The following is a 24,418-nucleotide window of genomic DNA, read 5'->3' on the forward strand; positions in this document are numbered from 1 at the left end:
GTGACCGCTACGGTCGCAGGTTCGAATCCTGCCTCGGGCATGGATGTGTGTGATGTCCTTAGGTTAGTTAGGTTAAAGTAGTTCTACGTTCTAGGGGACTGGTGACCACAGATGTTAAGTCCCATAGTCCTCAGAGCCATTTGAACCATTTTTTTAATCGATCCGGAAGGAAACTGTAGCCTTCACTGGCTTATATTCGAATTCAAGTGTGAAAATTCTGGATTAGCTATGCAAGGTGATTATTATTAACGTTAAAAAAAGAGAAATGAAGCAACATAGATGACGCTGAGATAAGTAATTTAATATAAGACACATGGGGCTGCAAATGTCGGAAATACCCTAAAAGGGGATGACAAATGTTGAGCATTTGACGCCACCAGATGACGCACATCAACATACGTGTAGCGACTGTGCTTGTCGATCCTACCCTCACGTGTGTGGGCAGTGCTGCACATCGCTCTTTTTTCGAGCGCCTTTTGTAAATGTCATATACTGTAAGTGTAGAAGATACAGAATTATTGTCCTCGCTGTACCCAAGCAAAACCTATTCAAATGTGGTTTTCTTTTCTCCCTTCTTTTATTGTTAACAGCCTTCATTTAGTAAATAACACGTAGGTCATTTCCTGATAGATATGCAATTGGGAAGATTGCTGTACTTTGCAGTTAACCAGCAGAGACCGCGAGAGCGCTAAATAAAATAATAAGTCTACCTCATTGTTAGGATGAACAGGGGCGACAGACAAATGGGATCAACCGCTGCACGTGTGGCGAGTTACGACCTCCTGTGACGTCACATGTTCAACATTTCTCCCCCACTTTTGGGTTATTTCCCGACATCTCAGGCCCCAAGTGTCTCATGTTAAATTACTTGTCTCAGTGTAATCTACCTCGCTTCGTGGGTTTTTAAACGTTAGTAAGAATCACCTCGCACACGAACGTGGATGACTGAGAACTTGAAGGAGAACGTCTCAGTTCTGAAAGGGTATCAAGCTTTAGTGTGGTTCATTTATCAACTTACACACTGTATCACTCTTCACCTGAAACTTATTTCCTCAAAGTGCATTTTGTTGTAGTGTTTTAGGCTCTACAGTGGGCGCAGTTATGACCTTAAACTTATTTTGCGAAGCTATTTTATGTACATAGCAAAATGTTACGGCCGCTCTGTGGACGTTACATTATGTGATTATGGATTTGTTATAAAGTCAAACTTGTGAATCTAGATTGGTGCACAAAATTAAAGCAACAAACGGAAATTTTGCAAAGTTACGTTTATTTTGCCATAAAACAGTATAAACAGGCGATAGCAGAGTAGAAATAACGTAAGGAAAACAGAACGTGATCAATTGCAACTTTTATAACAGTGGATGCAAATGTTCTTCCTTTTTTTCCAACTTAACGGATGTGCACACACATTGTGACAAATGGTTAATGTGCTCAGTATGGGGTGTGACCACCTCTGGCACCAATATAGGCCTGACAACGACGGGACATGCTGTGAAAGATGTCATCAATCTCCTGTTGAGGCAATAACGCCCATTCTTCCTGCAGAGCGGCTCGCAAGTCTTGGAGACATGTTGGTGGATGCTGGCGTGGTGCAACCCGTCTCCCTAGTGCATCCCAGACGTGCTCTATGGGATTCAAATCGAAAGAGCGTACAGGCCACGCCATGCGTGCAGTATCTTCCGTTTCCAAAAAACAGCCGGCCTTTATGACCGAGCGGTTCTGGGCGCTTCACTCCGGAACCGCGCAGCTGCCACGGTCACAGGTTCGAATCCTGCCTTTGGCATGGATGTGTGTGATGTCCTTAAGTTAGTTAGGTTTAAGTAGTTCTAAGTCTAGGGGACTAATGACCTCATATGTTAAGTCCCATAGCGGTTAGAGCCATTTGAACCAAAAAAAGGATAACCACGCTTGCTCTGTGAGGTCGAGTATTATCGTCCATCAATACGAATTATGGACGCACAGCAACTCGCAGCAACCGCGCATGAGATCCCAAGGTGTCCTCACGATACCTGACAGCAGTTAAATCTTGCTGATTCACCCGTACAATTTCATGAAGAGGTGTTCGAATGGTCAACATAGTCCCTGCCCACATCATTAGAGATTCTCCTCGATATCGGTCTCTTTCCACAATGTCTACGAAATCGTGTTCCACGTGCTTTCCAGATGCGAATCCATCAAGAATCACTCTCCAGAGCAAATCAGGAGTCATCGGTGAAATAACATTAGCCCACCGTTCGACTGTTCTGGTGGCATGATGATAGCTCCACTCTAGACGTTCCCTCCTGTGAAGACACGCCAGACTAGAAAGACAGCAGGGCTCCATCAATAAAGGCTATTCTGCTGAAGCCTTATGTACACCGCTTGCCTCGATACACGTCCAGGGGATGCTGCGAGGTCAGCTGCCAGTTGCAATGGAGTAGTAAGGCGGCACCGTCGTGCTCTTACAGCCAAATAACGGTCCACTCTTTCTGATGACAAGTGTGATCGGCTCCGTCCTGGTCCCCGTGGTACAGTTTCGGTCTCTCTAAACTGTAGCCTCATCCGAGAAACAACAGAACGGTTCACATTAAGCCATCGTACCTCATCAGTTTGCAACTCTCCTGCTTCCATTCTTCCATTCGTCTTCCACAGCAGTGTGTCTGTAGGCGTCTTCTGTGTCCCGTACTGCACCGTCTGTGACTGTGTGCGCAGCGATTATGGATGTGGGACCATCCTGAAAACACTACCCCGCTTGGAAGGTGCCCTCACGTTATTGCTAGCGTGGTTTTCCATTGATCGGGATGTCGTCTTTGGTGCATAAAACTATCGTAACGACATCTGTTGAGAGTTTGTATGATAATATTGTGAATTGCACATAGGGCCGGGAAATAGCAGTTTGTTGCTTTAATTTTAGATACCAGTGTAATTTGTATTCACTATAAAAATTTTATTGTTTTGTGCAGCATTTGCAATCAGTATCAAATAAACGGATTATATACACCAGATGCAGAAATTTAATTATTGTACATCATTTCCGCAAAATATTATTATATTTTGCACTGTAACTACCTTTAATGCAGTCACTCATTACAAAATCTAATCTGAAATATTACCTTTCCCTCACACACTTAGATCAAAAGGAAAACAGTAATTTGACAAATATGATGGTAATTATGTCAGGTTTGCTTCCCTCGGTGTTAGCTACTACATTGAGATAAATGCAACGATGGCTGGCAGGCTGTAATCCTCCACACTGCCTCACAGCATGTTGGCGACAAGGAATTCAATGCTGCACAAGCAGAACAACAGGCAGCAGTTTCTCCGTAGATCAGGCTAGACCAGACCTTTAGCATTAGTGGTGGCGTCTCCAGTTGTTAGCTATTGCTCCTACCCAGATTCAAAAAGCTCAGTGATCTCTGAGCTCATAGACCTGATCATAAGTATTCAGACATGAATATGTAATGGGGAATTGAGCACTACATGTCACGAGAGGCGAATCCGCCGATATAAAAGGAAGCGGGGAATATCAGTAACAGCCAAATGGGTAGGTCAGCAGAAAAAATGGTTCAAATGGCTCTGAGCACTGTGGGACTTAACATCTGAGGTCATCAGTGCCCTAGACTTAGAACTACTTAAACTTAACTAACCGAAGGACATCACACACATCCATGCCCGAGGCAGGATTCGAACCAGCGACCGTAGCAGCAGCGCGGTTCCAGACTGAAGCGCCTAGAAACACTCGGCCACAACGGCCGGCAGAAGAGTATTTGCGAAAACGAATAATTTGTTAACATCGAACATAAATTGAAAACTTAAGAAGTCGTTTCTGAAGGTATTTGTGTGGAGCGTAGTCTTGTAAAAAAACTGAAACGAAGAACAAAGTAGAAGCCTTTCAAATGTGTTGCTACAGATGAATTTTGAAGATAGGGTGAGTATATAGGATAATTAATCAGTGGGTACGAATCGAACTGGTGAAAAAAATGAAGATATGACGCAATTTGACTGAAGAAGGGGATCGGAAAATAGGACACATGCTGAGTCTTTAACGAATAATCAGTAGTCAATAGGGGGAGGAGTAAAAAGTATAGGGAAAGGACAAAGCCTAACTAAGGCAAATACATTAAAATTGGTGTAGGTATCAGTAGTTATACAGAGACGACAAGACTTGCACAGATTACTTCACACCAGCCTTTGAACTAAACACTACCGCCGGCCGCTGTGGCCGAGCGGTTCTAAGCGCTTCAGTCTGGAACCGCGCGACCGCTACGGTCGCATGTTCGAATCCTGCCCCGGGCATGGATGTGTGTGATGTCCTTAGGTTAGTTAGGTTTAAGTAGTTCTAAGTTCTAGGGGACTGATGACCTCAGATGTTGAGTCCAACAGTACTCAGAGCCATTTGAACCATTTAAACACTACCATAACAAGAACAACAAAAACAACAGGATGAAATAGAAATGTCGAATAGTCATTCGATTTCTTAATTCAGATCATTAAAAACCTATTCATAGTTACAGGAATAATGCCGCTTAGCATAAGGTGGTGGTAACGTCGATGTGTAGTGCGCACATTACAACAGTGCGGCAGCATGCGTCGGCTACTGCGTGGGTGGAAACAGGGCAGATCTTAAGCCTTCTCCTGAGACACGGAGGTGCTGTGACCTCACAGAGTGTGCTCGGGCCAGAGCTCGCCGTCTTTTCATTAGCGTAACAGCTCTTAGGACACCTGGCGGCCGGGCGACACGCGCAGGACAGCAATCACGGAGATGGCCAGCGCCCACGTCTGCCCCACGCGACCATTGTCAGCGCCTCCTCACTCACACACACGCACCTCCTCTACTCTCCCCTCCCAGCACCCCCTTCCCTCCCCCTTCACCCTTCTCCACCGTACACGCTTTACACCCTCGTTCGCCGCTTCCTATCGCTCCAGGCGACGCGCAATTGCGCGTTACTTACGCTGGTGTTGGTAACTACTTCACCTCACCTTCTCCTCCTCCACGACTACGTCCGCCAGCAACACCTCCCTTCCCCCGCCTCCACCCCCTCCCCTCCCCTCTGGTGCTTTTGGATTGAAAACTTGAAAACATTCACTCGCTTGTTCTCTCTCTCTCTCTCTCTCTCTCTGTAGTTTTTCTCGCTTTAGCTTTCCCCCGGCTTTTTTCTCTGCGCACGTACTTCTTATTCCGAGGGGTACAAACCCGTTGCGGATCGGCACCCTAATGACTTTTTCACCTCCGGACCCTCACTGAGTGGCATGTAATGCAAGTAGAGACCTCGATCGAGCCGAACGTAATTAAAAGTACTTATCACTCTTTTCTCGAAAAAGGCGGACGTCTGCTTAGCAAACGTGCAGTATGCTGTCTTCCGATCGACTGCTCAGCTTCCCTCAAACGTGCCATGGTAAGTCAAGAAAGAACTTTTTCTCCGGCGTGGTGAACGATTTGTGCGTGGCACTTAGTAAAAGCATTTAGGTGTAGTACAACGTGAAACCTCCCCTTAGAAAAATTTATGAATTACTGTGCTGGTAAACCCCTTAAGTTATTTGATTTTCACACAGCTGAGCAACACTGAACATACTCGGACAATTCTCTATTTACTTATTCTGATCATCACTAAGCTGACACAATATTTTTAGCGCAACGCAATCTGACTTTCAATAATCCCTACAAAAGAATGGCCCTGACTAACAATAACCTATACCTTTCATGAATCACTTACCTCACAAAAATCTTCGTTACTCGAACTACTGCAATACAGCGAGTGCCAATACTGCCAGCTAAATAAAAGATTCTAACTAGTGAAGGCTCTAACTACTGATAGGCATAGTTAGCAAATGAAAGATTTTTTATGGAGAACAAACAATGTATTTACCTTAATAATATTCAAAAGTCATCATATATATATCAGTTCTTACAAATTTACTCTTTCTGATGGACAAACGTCCAGATCGTCCGCTCTCAAAATTCCGCCATCTCTCTCCACACATCTACCCCTGCTGGCGGCTCACCTCCAACTGCGCAACGCTACGCACTGTTCACATCCAACTGCCCAACATTACAGTAGCGAATATTCCAACAATGCCAACCAGCCACAGACTGCACACAGCACAGCCAGTGATTTTTATACAGAGCGCTACGTGACGTTACCAACATAACAACCTAAACAGCCTACTTACAAAGGAAGCAACGTGAAAGAAGACCATCACGTAAAATCAGTATTAGGTAACACGAATTGTCACATAAATCTGTTGGAAGAGATCTGGAAAAATGCGACGCATTTGTAGAGAAAGCTGCTTTCAAAAACGCTAGTGCAACCAATCATCAATAAGATTCTTCCAATGTTCTGAGTCCTTAATAACTGTGGATAACGACATACAATGCCCAGTCACATTAATGTGACCATTTGTCAAAAGCATGAGTAACCACCCTTTGCATTGCGGACCGCTGCGAAACGTGCGGGAGGAGAGTCATTGACATTATGGGTGGTCCCGATAAGGATGTGGAGCCATGAAGACTCCAGTGTCGTGGCTAGCTAAGCTAGGTTTCCCATTCAGGATCCGTGGCGCTTACAGCCCGATCGAGGTGGTCCCACAGATTCTTGATTAAGTTCAAATCCGGGGAGTTTGTTGGCCAGTGGAGTACGGAAAACTCATCGTGGTGCTCTTCGAACCAAGCACTTACACTACGAGCTGAGTGACACATTATAGTGTCCTCCTAGTGGACGTCATCGTGTGGAGGAAAAACTGACAGCATGAAGGGGTGGACATGATCCCCAAGGATAGATGCATATTTGTGTTGATCCATTGTGCCTTACCGAATGACGAGACCACACAGGTAATGTTATGAATACATTTCCCGGATCATAACGCTCTCTTATGCAGCATGTACCCTTCCAACTGATGTTTGCTTTCAGTCGTTTCACACCGTACACGCCAACAGCCATGAGTCCGATAGAGCATAAAACACGATTCATCGGGAAAGGCAATCCGTCATTATTCAGTGGTCGTCCAGCTGTCGTACTGGCGACGAAGAACAGACACCAATCAACGTTCGGATTGCGTGACACGCTCCTCTAATGTCTGAACATTATCGATGGGTTGGGCACACACCAGTGCCTCTAAACGGTCCCACAGAAATCCAACGGATTCAGCTCCGCGTCTTCTCCACAATGCATCACACATTAAGTGTTGCGGTGAGCTACTGTCGCACGATCCGTAGAAAATGGGACTGTGTCCCGTCGTGCATAAACCGTAGTAAAAGTCTTTCAGTGAGGATAACCTTCTTCAATGGAGCTAGAAATTGATAGTGCGGAAATCAGTGATACATAGCACCTGTTAATCAATTTGGTAAAGAGTACAGCACTATGCGTCTACCACCGACCACTCCTGCCCTAACATTGTTACTGAAACGATCTTGATGCCTCACCTCTATGGCTGCTCAAGGAGTTGCATCGGCTCGCACCTGCCTATTGTGGTAATTTACTTTGCCATCTCTTGCAAAGCCCTACACAACCGGATGCTACACATTACCTGTCACATGAAATCGGCCGACATCTGAGCAGGTATTGGTTTCCGGACAGAAACAAAGGTCATGCAATAAAAAACGGCAATGCAATACCAAACAATAAAATCTTCTCTGTGTTCAGACCGCATCAAATCAAAGTTAAATGTCATCCCTCATGTCAGAACATTTTTCCCAACAATGGACTACTTGATGGAAATCTTTGATGTAAAAGTCTGCATTTTAGATGTTCAGGAACCTTTCACTACGAAAATTACCTCAACATCATATTCGACATGCCTGGGACGTAATGGTTTCTGCTTCTGGGGAAAGAGGAAGTGGTCACTGAGAGCCATGTATGAATATGGGGATGGGGCAAAATCTGATAGCCCCAAGACGCAGGACGTATTATTGTGTCCCGTGCAGAGTGAGCTGGGGCACTGTCAACGAGCAGTAACATCTCCTCAGACAGCTTTCTGTGTATTTTCATTTTAACAGCCTCCCATCATCTTGGTAGGATATTTCAATCGCATATGTGCCGATTTGCCCCGTACGAGCACATCATCTGTGAGCACCATGCTTTAGCAGCAAAAAAAAAAAAAAAAAAGGACCTCATAAACTTCCCCGATGGTTATCAGATCTACACCTGTTCACCTATCTAAATTTGAACTCACCAAATTGTTATACCGTTATACGAAGGTTTTTTTTTTTTTTTAAAAAAAAGTCCAGTAATGTAATATCGTAGTGCAAATACCCCTTTGATTGGACTGATCAACTGACACCAAGAAATGCCATACAAAACTGTACTACTGATTAATGGTAGATGAGTAGTGTAACTTATTCTTCATTTACTCTTTCATTGAAATTCTCAAGCCTTATCTAAATAAGAGGACATTGAAAGCAAACTTTGACGACGTGACAGGGCTTTGGAGTCACATAGGTTCTCGAAAGGGAGCGCTGGGAGGTGTGCAGGTCAGTGGCTTGTAGGCCACTGGACAGTCAGTCCTATGTATTGCCCCAGTTGTGTGCCCGGAGCACTGTAGACAAACACAGATGTGATCTCCTGCGGCGTAAGACCCTAAGCCGTGACTCCTTTCAGAATCTAGAACTGAAATGAGAAGGAGTGCTGTTTTTAGTGAAGTTCAAGAAGACACTATTGTGCACAAAACGTGGAAATCTGTGTTTTCTCATGAAACCACGATATACCATAGATGCTATATCGAAAATGAATGGGAATCTGCAGGTCTGGGATGTTCTGAAGGTGTGAGACGCCGCTGGCTGTTAACTTCACAAAAACCAAATGTTTACTCAAAAGAAGAATTTCCAGGATTAGCTAATACTAACAAACTAGAGGTTATACAGAGGATCTCGCTTGTGCCGATGAGGACTTACACTGTGTGATAAAAAGTATTCGCAAACCTGGCTGAAAATTACTTAAGAGTTCGTGGCGCCCTCCATCGGTAATGGTGTTGGCCCACCCTTAGCCTTGATGATAGCTTTCACCCTCGCAGACATACATTCAATCAGGTGCTGGAAGGTTTCTTGGGGAATGGCAGCCCATTCTTCACGGAGTGCTGCACTGAGGAGAGGTATCGATGTCGGTCGGCGAGGCCTGGCACCAAGTCGGCATTCCAAAACATCCCAAAAGTGTTCTGTAGGATTCAGGTCAGGACACTGTACAGGCCAACCCATTACAGTGATATAATTGTCGTGTAACCATTCCGCCACAGGCCGTCCATTATAAAAAAGGTGCTCGATCGTGTTGAAAGATGCAGTCGCCATCCCCGAATTGCTCTTCAACAGTGGGAAGCAATAAGGTGCTCAAAACATCAATGTAGGCCTGTGCTGTGATAGTGCCACGCAAAACGACAAGGGATGCAAGCCCACTCCATGAAAAACACGACCACACCGTAAAACCACCGCCACCGAATTTTACTGTTTGCACCACACACGCTGGCAGATGACGTTCACCGGGCATTCGTGATACCCGCAGCATGCCATTGGATCGCCACACTGTTTACCGTCATTCGTCACTCCACACAACTTTTTCCACTGTTCAATCGCCCAATGTTTATGCTCCTTACACCAAGCGAGGCGTCGTTTGGCATTTACCGACGTGATGTGTGGCTTACGAGCAGCCGCTCGACTATGACATCCATGTTTTCTCACCTCCCGCCTGTCACAGTCCTTGCAGTGGATCCTGATGCAGTTTGGAATTGCTGTGTGATGGTCTGGATAGATGTCGGCCTATTACACATTACGACACTCTTCAACTGTCAGCGGTCTCTGTCAGTGAAGAGACGAGGTCGGCCTGTACGCTTTTGTGCTGTACGTGTCCCTTCACGTTTCCACTTCACTATCATATCGGAAACAGTGGACCTAGGGATGTTTAGGGGTGTTGAAATCTCGGGTAAAGACCTGACACAAGTGATATCCAGTCGCTTGACCTCATTCGAAGTCCGTGAGTTCCGCGGAGCGCCCCATTCTGCTCTCTCACGATGTCTAATGCTACTGAAGTCGCTGTAATGGAGTACCTGGCAGTAGGTGGCAGGACAATGCACCTTATGCGAAAAACGCATGTTTTTGCGGGTGTCCGGATACTTTTGATCACATAGTGTACGTCATTCACCACAGAGATGGAAAACAGTGAGATGCCTTTTTCACTGTTAAATGGTAAGACGCGGGATATTCATTTTACCAATTGAAGAATCCTTCAGAGAAGGAGAACAGCATTTTCTAGGGGACATTTTTAACTGTTGTCATCGCTTCCGTAGCCTAGTTAATTCAAATAAAGAGCAATAACTTGAAAATGCGAGTTTTCCTTAGATCGGACACACAGTACAATGTTAATTCTTTTTCAGAGAGAGTCTTGACTGCCAGGGTCCTCTGCCAGTGCAGATGTATCGAGGAACTTAGATTTCGAGGTGATTCACATTTAGCCGTTGGTAGGGTCGTTGGTGTGCTGCCAGTGACTTTGTCTGCAGCCACTCCCCATTGAAGGCTCCACCTACAACTTATAGTGGTGAGATCAAGCTACAGCCGTGAGGGACATTACAGCCACTTCATAGAATTTCATAACTTCAAGCGTCACTTTGAAGACTGGCATTAGGATTCAATGACTAGCTTGCTTTTAACTCTAACCACAGTTTTGACGCATTCCCTTCTTTAGTACTACCTGTCTTTTCTACAAACATGATGACTATCAGGGTACAAATTTGCAATTGAAATTGTTCCTTTTACATGATTATTGGAATTTTAGCCCAGACCATTCAATCAGGTATGCCAAGATTTTACTAGAATAATATTACTATTGCTTGTCAAATATTTTCTTTAAGTGAATGAACCGAAATAATTGTCATTGTTTCAATTAGTAATCATTTAATTCCTAATTCACTATTTTGGAGGATGAGTCATTAACGTATATTAGGTACAGGGCCCAGTTGGCACATTTACAACTTTGAATCACGTGATTGTGACTTTGCTGAGGTAGCTTCCGATACCATTAACTTTTTCACCTCTTTCCTCTTCGCTTTCTTAGCTGGTATTGAATCCAGGCCCCGCATCTCCATCTATCCCTGGTCCTTCACCAAGAGATAGTCTGCCTCTCCACTCTTCACTATTCAGACTTATTCGGCTACAGTCTGCGCCACCTAACCAATGTGTCTTATGGTGGTAGATTTTTCTTTTTTTGTCATCTGAGTTCCATTGCGCACGAAGACTGCAGACCCGTCTGCATAGCTGAGTTGTCAGTGCAGCTGATTGCCATGTAGAGGGCCTGGGTTCAATTTTCAGCACTCCCAGGTGTTTTGCCTTAATGCGAGGCCTCGAACAAGGTGCACTCAGCCTTGTGTTGCCAACTGAGAAGCTACTTGACCGAGTAGTAACGGCTCCAGGTCACGCAAACTGGCAGCGGTAGAGAGCGGCGTGCTGTGACCCCACACCCCTCCATATTGCATCCAATGACGGCATTGGTGGAGGAAGACGCGGCGGTCGGACGGTACCGATGGGTTAACCATAGCTTATGGACTGACTTTACGGGGTTTGCTACAGAGACATATACGCTAATGAATAAAATATTTATGTATGTAACTTAATTTTTTCTCCGTGTTGATTAAAACTTCATGACTGCCCTCTGTAGAGAGATCTGTATAGGAGTGCACCCGCTGTATCACAGTGTGTTGCCCTATACAAGCTTCTGGAGTTTTTCATGGCTGTTGTAATGCAAGCTTCGGTGCGTGACTGGTGATTTCGCGTCATCATATTCACTTTCCGTTCATGTCGATTCGACTCACAACCTAAGAAATATGGAACACGCTTTTGTCGCGAAGAATACGCGCTCAGGCGTAAGCGGTAGGCGCTAACGATTTCGAGAATTTCGCGCCTTGTTTCGCCTATTGTTCCACCCAAATTGCGGGCGCCGACGCTACACGAATTAAAATGAAACGACTTTTTTTCGCAGCTGTCAAGCGTTTCACGGAGCTCTGATTTAAAACAAATACATTGAGTGGAAGTTGCAAGGTGGGGCTTGCCTTTTCCTCGCTGTTTCAATACCTGCGTCGAACAATGGCCTTCTCTGCTCCTTTAGAGCCGAAATGCAGGTACGCAAACAACGTTTCTTTCAAACCGTGTTTCGGTTTGTACGCTGCAGGGTTCGAATGCAACTCTCTGCGGCTGATACACGGGAACTTCTACGAGTTCTGTGTTTTACGGGTTGACGTCACTTGTAGTATTGCGCTGACGTGTTTCCACGCATTCGAACTTGAATCGCAGGAAGCACATACCAACCATATTTTAATTTTGCTCCAGGGATGCACGCGACGCCTCATTTTGATTATAACAGTTAGTAGCTCTGCAGTAATTAAGGTAAAATTACCATTTGGAAAGCTCCGACGTAATAATGTTTTACAGTTCACTGTTTAATTACTGCGGGAATTTCATCATTTCAATAAATTCCACAGTTAATAATGTAAGTTTAAATGAATGATAAATTCAGTCTATACAACCTTTATCTTTCACTAACCTTTATTCAATAATGAATATGTTGGAGGATAATTGTTCGAAACCTCACACGCAGGAACAGTTACAGTGCAGAGAAAAAAACAAATTTTTTGTCACGCGGTTTTTGTGCAGAAGTCTTGGCGGAGAACACATGAATGAATTTAGCAAACCTTAAAAAGTTACAGTTATCTTGGTGATAAGTACTGTTCATGGTTCAAAAGTGTACCCACCAAGACTCCATGACAAAATCACATACAAACGTACACCTTTCTCTCTCCACCCCTCCCCAATGTCATAATCAGTTCCCACTTCCATTCCTTATTTTGCATTCAGTGTTCACTACGTAATTCATCTCCCCCCCCTCCCCTCACCAACAATCTTTCCCACACCACCACCTATGTCACATTTAGATCTTCAACTCTCACACGATCGATCTGGGAGAAACATGGTTCAAATCAGCGTCCGACCATCCAGATCTCAGTTTTCTGTGATTTTCCTAAGTCGCTCCAGCGCTCCAGGCAAATGCCGGGATGGTTCCTTCGAAAGGGCACGGCCAATTTCCTTCCTCATCCTTGACACAATTTGAGGTTGCGCTCCGCATCTAATACACGCCATGGCGACGGGACGTTAAATCCGTTCTTCCTTACTTCCTCCCAACTCTCACGCTACCCTTTCATTTCACTTACATATTAAAAAGATACGCAATATAATTAAAATGGCATGATACGCATTTCATAAACTCCAGATAAAGAGAACATTTTTTAGATTAAACGGAAACCAAACTAGCGGGGACTTTGGCAACACCAGTCACATAAAACACACAGATACATGTCTTGTCAAAGTACTGAAACAAACACTTGTGGTGGGTCTGAATTGTGTCGTATTTCACGTCAAAAAATGTGTAGTGCAGCAAACCAGTGTGGGATTAGTGAGGAAACATTGGTGTCAAACGAAGGAATACTTCAAGAATATGCAAGGAAATGACAGAATGAGATTTTTCACTCTGCAGCGGAGTGTGTTCTGATATGAAACTCCCGGGCCGATTAAAAGTGTGTGCCGGACCGAGACTCGAACTCGGGCCCTTGGGTAGCTCAGATGGTAGAGCACTTGCCGGCGAATGGCAAATGTCCCGAGTTCGAGTCTCGGTCTGGCACACAGTTTTAATCTGCCAGGAAGTTTCAAGGAAATGACATTTCACTTCATGGCGTAACCGAGTAAAATCACTCCCTTTACGTTTCGAAACGAACTATTCTTAGATCTAGAAAGCGAACCAATGGGTAAATATGTTTGTTACAGACGAATGACGATGTTTTATCATAACTATTAGGCAAAGACAAGACATTGTTTGACGTTGTTACGTCTCGAAAAGCTTTTGTTTGATTTACTTCAAATTTACACACGACGCTCTAATTAACGTTCGGACGAACGGATGCTACATACCTTAAATGTGCAGCATATATAAAAACGTACAATATATACTTATCTAAAAGCAACAATGTACAGGTTCTGTTGAAACCGACAGCGAGAAAGAAAATGCTGTGCTTTGCTCCGAAAATGTGTGGTGTCCGGTTTCTTTCTTTCGTCTGTTGTAAATACCATGGTGGAGCATTTAAACCAGAAGAAAGATCGCTCATCCTTCATGTATTGTCTTACCTATTATATAATTTTCAACAATAATTTATTCACACTTATATAAAATTTTAAGTAAAAATTTATTTACCATAATTATTTTTTTTTCTTTTTTTTTTTTTGTCCCCGTAGTCTGTTTAAGCAAAATACAAGGAAGTTGTCTCTTTGTCTTCTGATTAGAATAGTACTATTGAACTAAATCGTCCGAAACTTTTTAAACCCATCTGATCGCAAATTAAAACTAAATGTAATACTGTCACTGAAGCCACTACCTTCACAGATCCGGCGGCTGGAGAGGTCTCGTACTCCATATACCAATGTTCCCAGCCGATTTACCCATTCGTTTTAATCCACACACATCAAAAAAAGTTTTGCATCACACCGGTTCCCAGAACTCCTGAAAATAGACGTTGACTGTGGATATTGTATCACAATCCCTTTGACTGTTCAGCGATGTCACTAAACTCGCCCAAAGATGTAAACAACAATGCATGAGCAGCACTTGTTAGACGGAGGGGGTGCGGCAGACGATCAGTTCCAGTCATTCCATCAGGAAGGAGGTATACGGCTCGTGTCGTCTGTAGTTCAACCATGCCTAGAGGGTCAATATCGCGGTTCGATCGCGTCCGCATTGTTACTTTGTGTCAGAAAGAGCTCTCAACAAGGGAAGTGTCCAGGCGTCTCAGATTGAACCAAAGCGATGTTCTTCGGACATGGAGGAGTCAGAGAGAGAGAGAGGAACTGTCAATGACAAGCCTCGCTCAGGCCGCCTAAGGCCTACTACTGTAGTGGATGACCGCTACCTACGGATTATGGCTCGGAGGAACCCTGACAGCAACGCCACCATGTTGAATAATGCTTTTCGTTCAGCCAAAGGACGTTGCGTTACAACTCAAACTGTGCGTAATAGGCTGCATGATGTGCAGCTTCACTGCGACGTCCATGGCGGGGTCCATCTTTGAGACATCATGAAGTGCGGTATACATTGGCCCAACAACATGCCGAATGGTCCACTCAAGATTGGCATCACAGTCTCTTCACAGATGAGTGTCGCATGTGCTTTGAACCAGACAATCGCCGGAGACGTGTTTGGAGGCAACCCAGTCAGGCTGAACGCCTTTGACACGCTGTTCAGCGAGTGCAGCAAGGTGGAGGTTCGCTGCTGTTTTGAGGTGGCATTATTTGGGGCCGATGTACGCTACTGGTGGTCATGGAAGGCGCCGTATCAGCTGTAAGATAAGTGATTGCCATCCCCCGACCGATAGTGCATCCATATCGGCAGCATATTGGCGAGGCATTCATCTTCATGGACGACAATTCGCGCCTCCATCGTGCACATCATGTGAATGACTTCCTTCAGGATAACGACATCGCTCGACTAGAGTCTGAGGGCTCTACGCCGAATCGCCGTTGAGGGGTGGGACAATCTGGACCAACAGTGCCTTGACGAACTTGTCGATAGTATGCCACGACGAATACAGGCATGCATCAATGCAAGAGGACGTGCTATTGAGTATTAGACGTACTGGTGTGTACAGCAATCTGGACCACCGCCTCTGAAGGTCTCGCTGTATAGTGGTACAACATGCAATGTTGGGAAATGATGTTTATATTGATCTCTATTCCAGTTTTCTGTACAGGTTCCGGAACTCTCTGAACCGAGGTAATGCAAAAGTTTTTTGATGTGCGTATTTCATTTCCCAATCAGGGTTTCGTTTGCAATAACAACAATAAACAAGGCTCTAGATGAGAGGGGGGAGGAGATGTACAGAGAGGTAACTGACACAGAGTGGTGGAAGGAGGAGATGGACAGAGAGAGGGGGAGAAGATGAAGGAGTAATGAGAGAGGGTAAAGAGTTGGACAGAGAGAAGGGGAGCAGAAGGAGATGGACTAACAAGGGAATCTCCCCATCGCACTCCCCTCAGATTTAGTGGTAAGATGGCCCATTGGATAGTTCATCAAAAACTGGACACAGATCAAGCATGAAAACAGGGAGAAGGTGTACTGAACTGTGGAAAAAAGAAGCAAAATAGAAAGAGCGAACGGTGCCAGATTAACATGTGCAAATCTAGCGAACTGAAATAACTGTGGCGTTGTGGTCACGGTGTTAGACTGCGAATGAGGAGATAGGGGTTCAAATTTCCCTCATACCACGCTTTTTCTTTCCTTCTTTTCCACGAAGTTATGAACTACCCGTCCGTTAGTTGACGTGTCTGTTCGCTGAATTCAAATTTGTGTCTCTATCGTGGTGTAACGTCCATTTTGCAACAGTGACGTACGTACCTCATTTCTGCCGTACGTAAGTACCACATGTTATGCCTCTTGCGTTGCGGGAATAGATATATCAATGACCGTACGGACGGTTCATAAATTTGTGAAAAATACGGGGGCACGAGAGAGATGTGAACACTTATCTCCCCGTTCTCGCTTCCCTCGCCCGGGTTCCCAGGTTCGATTCCCGGCGGGGTCAGGGATTTTCTCTGCCTCGTGACGACTGGGTGTTGTGTGCTGTCCTTAGGTTAGTTAGGTTTAAGTAGTTCTAAGCTCTAGGGGACTGATGACCATAGATGTTAAGTCCCATAGTGCTCAGAGCCATTTGAACCAATTTGAACTTATCTCCCGCTTTGGAGTCCAACCCCGTGACCACATGACCACGACGCTGTGGTTCTAGCGAGTCACTCGATGTGGCACATCTTGAGCTTGGACCGCTCACTGTTTCTGTTTTACTTCTTTTTTCACAGTTCAGTACAGCTTTTTCTTCTTTTTATGATTTATCTGCATTCAGTTTTTGGCGGACTATTCATTGGATCATTTTACCACTAAATCTGAGAGGGGTGCGATGAGGAGTTTCCCTTGTGAGAGGGGTGGGGGGTTGGGGGGGGGGAGAAGGAGAACGAGATGGACAAAGAGAGAGCGGAGGAAGGGGGATATGTACAGAGAGGGAGGGAGAAGAAGACGAACAGACAGGGAAAGGGCTCCCTGACGTATTTAGCTACATCTAAATCTACATTTATACTCCGCAAACCACCCAACGGTGTGTGGCGGAGGGCACTTCACGTGCCACTGTCATTACCACCCTTTCCTGCCGGCCAGAGTGGCCGAGCGGTTCTAGGCGCTACAGTCTGGAACCGCGCGGTCGCAGGTTCGAATCCTGCCTCGGGCATGGATGTGTGTGGTGTCCTTAGGTTAGTTATGCTTAAGTAGTTCTAAGTTCTAGTGGACTGATGACCTCAGATGTTAAGTCCCACAGTGCTCAGAGCCAACCTCCCTTTCCTGTTCCAGTCGCGTATGGTTCACGGGAAGAACGACTGCCGGAAAGCCTCCGTGCGCTCTCGAATCTCTCTGATTTTACATTCGTGATCTCCTCGGGAGGTATAAGTAGGGGGAAGCAATGTATTCGATGCCTCATCCAGAAACGGACCCTCTCAAAACCTGGACAGCAAGCTACACCGCGATGCAGAGCGCCTCTCTTGCAGAGTCTGCCACTTGAGTTTGCTAAACATCTCCGTAACGCTATCACGCTTACCACATAACCCTGTGACGAAACGCGCCGCTCTTCTTTGGATCTTCTCTATCTCCTCTGTCAACGCGACCTGGTACGGATCCCACACTGATGAGCAGTACTCAAGTACAGGTCGAACGAGTGTTTTGTAAGCCACCTCCTTTGTTGATGGACTACATTTTCCAAGGACTCTCCCAATGAATCTCAACCGGGCACCCGCCTTACCAACAATTAATTTTATGTGATCATTCCACTTCAAATCGTTCCGTACGCATACTCCCAGACATTTTACAGAAGTAACTGCTACCAATGTTTGTTCCGCTATCATATAATCATACAATAAAGGATCCATCTTTCTATGTATTCGCAATACATTACATTTGTCTATGTTAAGGGCCAGTTGCCACTCCCTGCTCCAAGTGCTATTGGGAAGCACAGCCGGGTTCGCTAGTATATCAACAAAACTATATGAGTATGGTGATATAAACTAGTATTTTCTTGTAGCTTCACATAGGATAGAAATACCTTCAATACAGTATAACAGTTTGTCGGTGATCTTTGTTACAGTAGTACTTCATAATTTCTGGTGGACAATCTATCTCCGTACCGATAAGCAGACAATTAGGGGTCAAAAAAATGAGACCTTGTGCCTGTGCGTGGGACCACGGCTTCCACAGAGGACATGTTCTGCTTACTACAACCAAGGTTCTCCGGATTGAATGCTACCAGATGACACTTGTCGCCGGACGCATTAAAAATCGTTACGTACGCTCTGAAGAGCCCTTTGAGCGACACGCGATCGAACTTGAAACTCCAAGTGACTGTAACGGCGATTTCTAGTCTGAATGCAGTCAACGCACCGGCCGCTGCGCCCGCTTCTCAAAGAGGACGCCGTCCATTTGCTGAGTACAAAGCCGCAGACGTCACGCCATCGGCCAGAACCGACGGTATAACGAGGCACCACGTGTTTCCAGCAGGACGTGTGACCGATAACGCGATCGTGTGCCATTCATTATCTCCTCGCGTGTTAGGCACTGCACAGAGCGATTTTTGTATAACGAAGATCGCAGCTACAGGCGTCCAACTCGTTCGTTTCTTCTTTTTTTTTTTATCTTACGCTGTCCGGCGTTGAGTAACAGTCCCCTCCTTTTAAATCAGTCAACGAACACCAAAAAAGATCAATTAGGGGAAAAGATCATCTAGTCTCAAATTTTTGCACAGTGCTCGGAAGAAGTGTCCTGAACTACGCATGGGAAAGACAGACCTTTTAAAACCGACACCGGTACTTTAGTTGTTAATAAGCGGTATTTTTTGGAATTTAATTGGTCTCAGCTATAAGAGATGCTTATTAATTTTTACTAATAATAGAGTTAAAACATCGAAATATCACTAACCACAGCAGCAGTGCTAGAATTTTTCGTTGTTAAAAGAACCTTTTTTAAAAAAAAAAAGAAAAGGGTTGGTCTTTATTCGCAATATCTGCGTTGATTTGAGTCACTACGTTATCACAGAGGGCGGGAAAAGCGATCAGTGATGTTTTACTGACAATGCCGACAGAAACGAACAAGAAATACATGGCGTAAGAATTGGTACAGTATTGCTGAGACAATAATGTCCCTGCCGCCGTGTGTCACGCCTTAAAGGCACGCGTGTACGTGCAGTGTGCAACACTTGCCCTCGTTTGGTCTATACGGTAGTTTCTCGCTGTCGTCGCCGGACGTCCGTTGAACTGTACACTAGCGCCAAACCTAGTCTGGAAATATTTTTACGAACAGACGTAGCAATAAAGTACAATGCTTCATTTACTTTAAAGATTAAAGATTTGTCTGCCGTTTCTAGGAAATGGCAAAAGAGAGAGGAAATTATAGTGACAGTGCTAAATAAAAAATTAACAATGCATCCATAGTACAGAATCAAAATAGAAAGTAGTTGATGAGCTGCATGTGTTTTGATCTGCTGCCCGTGTCTACATAATATACCCTCATTTGGTTATGACACTTAAAAATGGATAAATTAACACGACAAAACATACACTATGTGATCAAAAGTATTCAGACACCTGGCTGAAAATGGCTTAAAAGTTCTTGGTGCCCTCCATCGGTAACGCTGAAACTCAGTATCATGTTGGCCCACCCTTAGCCTTGATGACAGCTTCCACTCTCGCAGGAATACTTCAACAACGTGCTGGAAGGTTTCTTAGGGAATGGCAGCCCATTCTTCACGGAGTGCTGCACTGAGGAGAGGTATCGATGTCGGTCGGTGAGGCCTGGCACCAAGTCGGCGTTGCAAAATATCCCAAAATTGTTCTATAGGATTCAGGTCAGGACTCTGTGCAGTCCAGTCCATTACAGGGATGTTATTGTCGTGTAACCACTCAACCACAGGCCGTGCATTATGAATAGGTGCTCGATAGTGTTGAAAGAATCAGTCACCATCCCCGAATTGCTCTCCAACAGTAGGCAGCAAGAAGGTGCTTAAAACATCAGTGTAGACCTTTGCTGTGATAGTGTCCCGCAAAATAATAAGGGTTGCAAGCCCCCTCCATGAAAAACACGACCACACCATAAAACCACCGCCTCCGAATTCTACTGGCCACGATTTTCGAGTTATTCGGGAAAAACGTAAACGAGTGACGTTTAAACCCACTCCCACCGCAACACTCGTCCGCCATGGGTCAGCATTTTTGGCATGTTCAAATGGTTCAAATGGGTCTGAGCACTATGGGACTTAATATCTACGGTCATCAGTCCCCTAGAACTTAGAACTACTTAAACCTAACTAACCTAAGGACATCACACAACACCCAGTCACCACGAGGCAGTTTTGGCATGTTGTTCAGGATATTTCCTCCTGGCACAGTGCAAAAATTTTCGACTACACGATCTTTGTCCCCTTTTATACCTTCATTGACGGGACTATCCTGGGGATGTCTAACTTGCTGTCTGTGTGATTAAATGCTTATGGCAGAATGGAACCACATAGAGCGACCTTTGTGAATAATGTGTGTTTTGCGTTGTGGGTGTGCATAAACTGTGGGGAAATAAAAATTCTGCCGGCCGGTGTGGCCGAGCGGTTCTAGGCACTTCAGTCTGGAACCGCGAGACTGCTACGGTCGCTGGTCCGAATCCTGCCTCGGGCATGGATGTGTGTGATGTCCTTAGGTTAGTTAGGTTTAAGTAGTTCTAAGTTCTAGGGGACTGTTGACCTCAGATGTTAAGTCCCGTAGTGCTCAGAGCCATTTGAACCAAATAAAATTCTCATCCGTCACAGGCACAAAACTGTGACCCCATATTTATATTCATACTAGCCCCTTCCCTGCAGCTTCACCCACCTACAAATTTGGCACGTGTGTTGAACACACCTCTTTCCTACCACTGTCCATCCTACCACCTATCTGTCTATCTCCTCTTGCCCCCCTCCCTCTCTCTCTCCTCTCTCTCTCTCTCTCTCTCTCCCTCCCTCTCTCTCTCTCTTCTCTCTCTCTCTCCCTCTCTCTCTCTCTCTCTCTCTCTCTCTCTCTCTCTCTCTCTACATTTACATCTCCTCTTCCCCTCTGTCTATTTCCTCCAACCTCTTTCTGACCATGTCTTTCTTTACCCTCCTCTATCTGAGCATATCCTCTTCCCATTCTCTCTTTCCAGCTCCACCCCCCTCTCTTCCTTACCCAATTGCCCATTATCACTCCACACCTTCCACCTGCCTCATGAACCCCCCTCTCTCTGTCCATGTCATTCTCCCCATCATTGTGTCCATCACCTCCTTTATCCATCTCAGCCTGTCCCCAGCCATGCTCATCAGTATGTGTAGCCCCTGCAATATAGTTTGGTAAAGCACACATAAAACACCTGTCATGCAGGGAAAACTGCATATCAAGGGCTTAAAATTCATTTAGTGGCACTGATGTACAGACAGCCATGTACAGCAGGTCACAAAAGCAGATCAATACTACTCGAACATAACACCCCTGTCATGCTTGGCAGTCTACATGTCAGGCCCAAGAAACTGTTTCTTACCCCTGACATGGCCTGCAAATCAGGTTGATTCAGCAGGCCGATACTGTTCCTACATAACATTACTGTTGTGAAGAGCAGCCTATATTACAGGGGCTAGAGAAACTCATATTTGGAAGTATCTTTGCTCATATTCGAACTAGGAGTCTATAAACCTCACATGCTGATACTTGAGAGGACTGCTGTTCCCATCCCAAATTTGGCTGTAATCGATCCAGGGGTTTGGGAACATATTTCAGTCATACACTCTAATTTCTGTGTACAATAGTGTATTACCACCATAGTGCATGAATAAACTTTTATTGACAGGAAATTGCACTGGCGTATGCTGTCGGTAACACACCGGTCGGCAAAGATGTAGTGTGAAGATCGATAGAAGTGCTGGATTAAGGGCGCCTATCACGAGAGGGGCCAGACATTCACCCACAAGCAACAGGCCACCAATGGCCTAACGACAGTATGTATATGGGCCACCGCCACTGAACGGAGAGCCTTACCGACTCACTCATCGGCGTCTGTCAATACATTTGCAAAGTGGGCTCAGTTCACAACACAGGTTACGACAGTACATAGCGACCAGATTACTGCCTACAGCTGGACTAGCAGTGAGACTTACGTTTGTAATAGCAAGATTACCAATATTGTCTGCAATAGGACTATTTACTCATGAGCTTGTACTACAACAATATTAATCGACATGTACATTTGTGTTCTAGGAAGAGGATTCCGGCCACCCTTGTGACAATGGTTTTACTTTTTGTTATTCACGAGTATATGTGTTCTACCACAATTGCTGCTGTGTCCTGCTGAAACATTCCCACTCAGAACTGGGTGAGGATAAATATTCGCCCAGCACACCACTGTGTGACGTAAGTGCTGCCGGGAAGCGCTCCCTGCCGGGTCGGAGATGGACACCAGAGAGCTAAGCCGGCTGTCTGAACCGTCATCCCGCGGCCGGTGTTTGCGCTGCCCTTTGTCGCGGTGTATTCAGCGCTGTTTGCGCACCTGCGCCCGCTTTTGTTCTTTTCTGCTCGTCTTTTGTAGCGCGTCTGCTTTCTGCCCAGAGCGCCCAGGAAAAGACAGAAAGCTGGTGCTGCTATTGTTTCAGCGGTGGAGCGCGGCGCGGAAATCGGATTCGTGAGCTCGGTCTAATGGGCCGGCGGGCGATGTGCGACGTAACGCGCGCATCTGCCCATTGTCGGTCCTTCCCATTGCGGGGGCAACCCTAAAGCATTGTCGGCGCGTGAAAAAGGCACTGCACACCTGCGGCCAGTCGTAGGTGCAGGAATCTGACTGTGCACAATGAGCACGCTGACTTTTCACGGCGATCAAAAGAGATCTAGTCCTTTATTGTACGCAGTGATGGCTTCATGGCTAACGATCTCATCTGATATTGTTTGCTGCTTTTGTGTCACATTAGTCACACGCGCTGGAGGGAATCTCCAACAGAAAAAGCATCATTGTCCTCCAGACGGCATTGCTTGTGAAAGAAATATTCTCTTCCCTCTTACTCCTTTCGCAAGTTCCCTTCGATACAGAAGCGCGAACGCATTCAGTCCATTCATTACGATCTTGATGTTCCTATGCTGGTTGTTGCAGGTTCCTTTTCCGTTTCTGATCGGCTACTACTAGAATCGTATACACTGTTTAGCAACCGCAGCAGAAGGGTCACTTATTGTAGAGATGGCATTTTGTACCAGAATCGTTATTAATTGTATATATTTATTTATTTAATCTTGCCTTATATGCTACTCTCACTACGAAGTACGTTAGTGCGTACACTATGTGATCAAGTATCTGGACACACGCATCTATTGCGGAATTGAATACTAGATTGGCGGACCATCCAGTATAAAAGGGTTGGGGAGTATTGTGTTGTCAGTAAAGAAACAGTAGATTTGATTGGTCTGGCAGGCTCCGTGACTTCGAACGAGAACTACTCATTGTCTTTCACCTGAGGAACAAATTCATCAGGTACATTTCGATGCTTCCAAAAGTGTCTAAGCTGACAGTTAATGTGATTGTAAAGTCGAAATGCGAAGGAAAACGATAGTTGAACCAACACTAGCAGACTTCATCTACTGACGGACAGCGACCCACTGTCGAGCATTGCGGAGAATGGTTCTATAAAACTGCATGCAACCAGCGGAAGGAATCACTTGTCAGTTGTAAAGTGCTTGCAGCAATCCAGCCGTAAGGGTTGCCGCGTGGTCTCGGGCGCCTTTCGCGGTTCGGGCGGCTAACCCCGTCGGAGGTTCGAGTCCTCCCTCGGGCATGGGTGTGTGTGTTGTTCTTAGCGTAAGTTAGTTCAAGTTAGATCATGTAGTGTGTAAGGTTAGGGACCGATGACCTCAGCAGTTTGGTCCCATAGAAGTTACCACAAATTTCCAAAACTTTTTTGCAGCAATCCAAGCAGTTCAGCTAGCACAATGACTACACGGAGGATGTTGCAAACAATCTTGGCAATACGATCGAAGGGCTTGGGCATGGCAAATACATATGATGGCAGGTAACCTTCTCGAAGCAGAGTCAACAGTGAAGTCCAGAGAAAGTGCTGTTACTGTATTAGGGCGTTTCCCGTGGTTAGGCTGTGCTGTCGTCATTGCGCTTAAGTGAAGATGAATTCGCAGTGATGAATAAATACGCGGGACATTTAAATTATTAGACATAGTGTTTCTCCAATTTATATTTTTTCTCAGTATACTTATGTATGTATATTAACGTAAATTGCTTTGATAATTTTTATGTTGTGATTCAGAAATGTAATGTAAATGAAGGAAACGAATGAATGTGTCATTAAA

This window comes from Schistocerca serialis, chromosome 8, assembly GCF_023864345.2.
Source record: "Schistocerca serialis cubense isolate TAMUIC-IGC-003099 chromosome 8, iqSchSeri2.2, whole genome shotgun sequence".
Taxonomy (NCBI): domain Eukaryota; kingdom Metazoa; phylum Arthropoda; class Insecta; order Orthoptera; family Acrididae; genus Schistocerca; species Schistocerca serialis.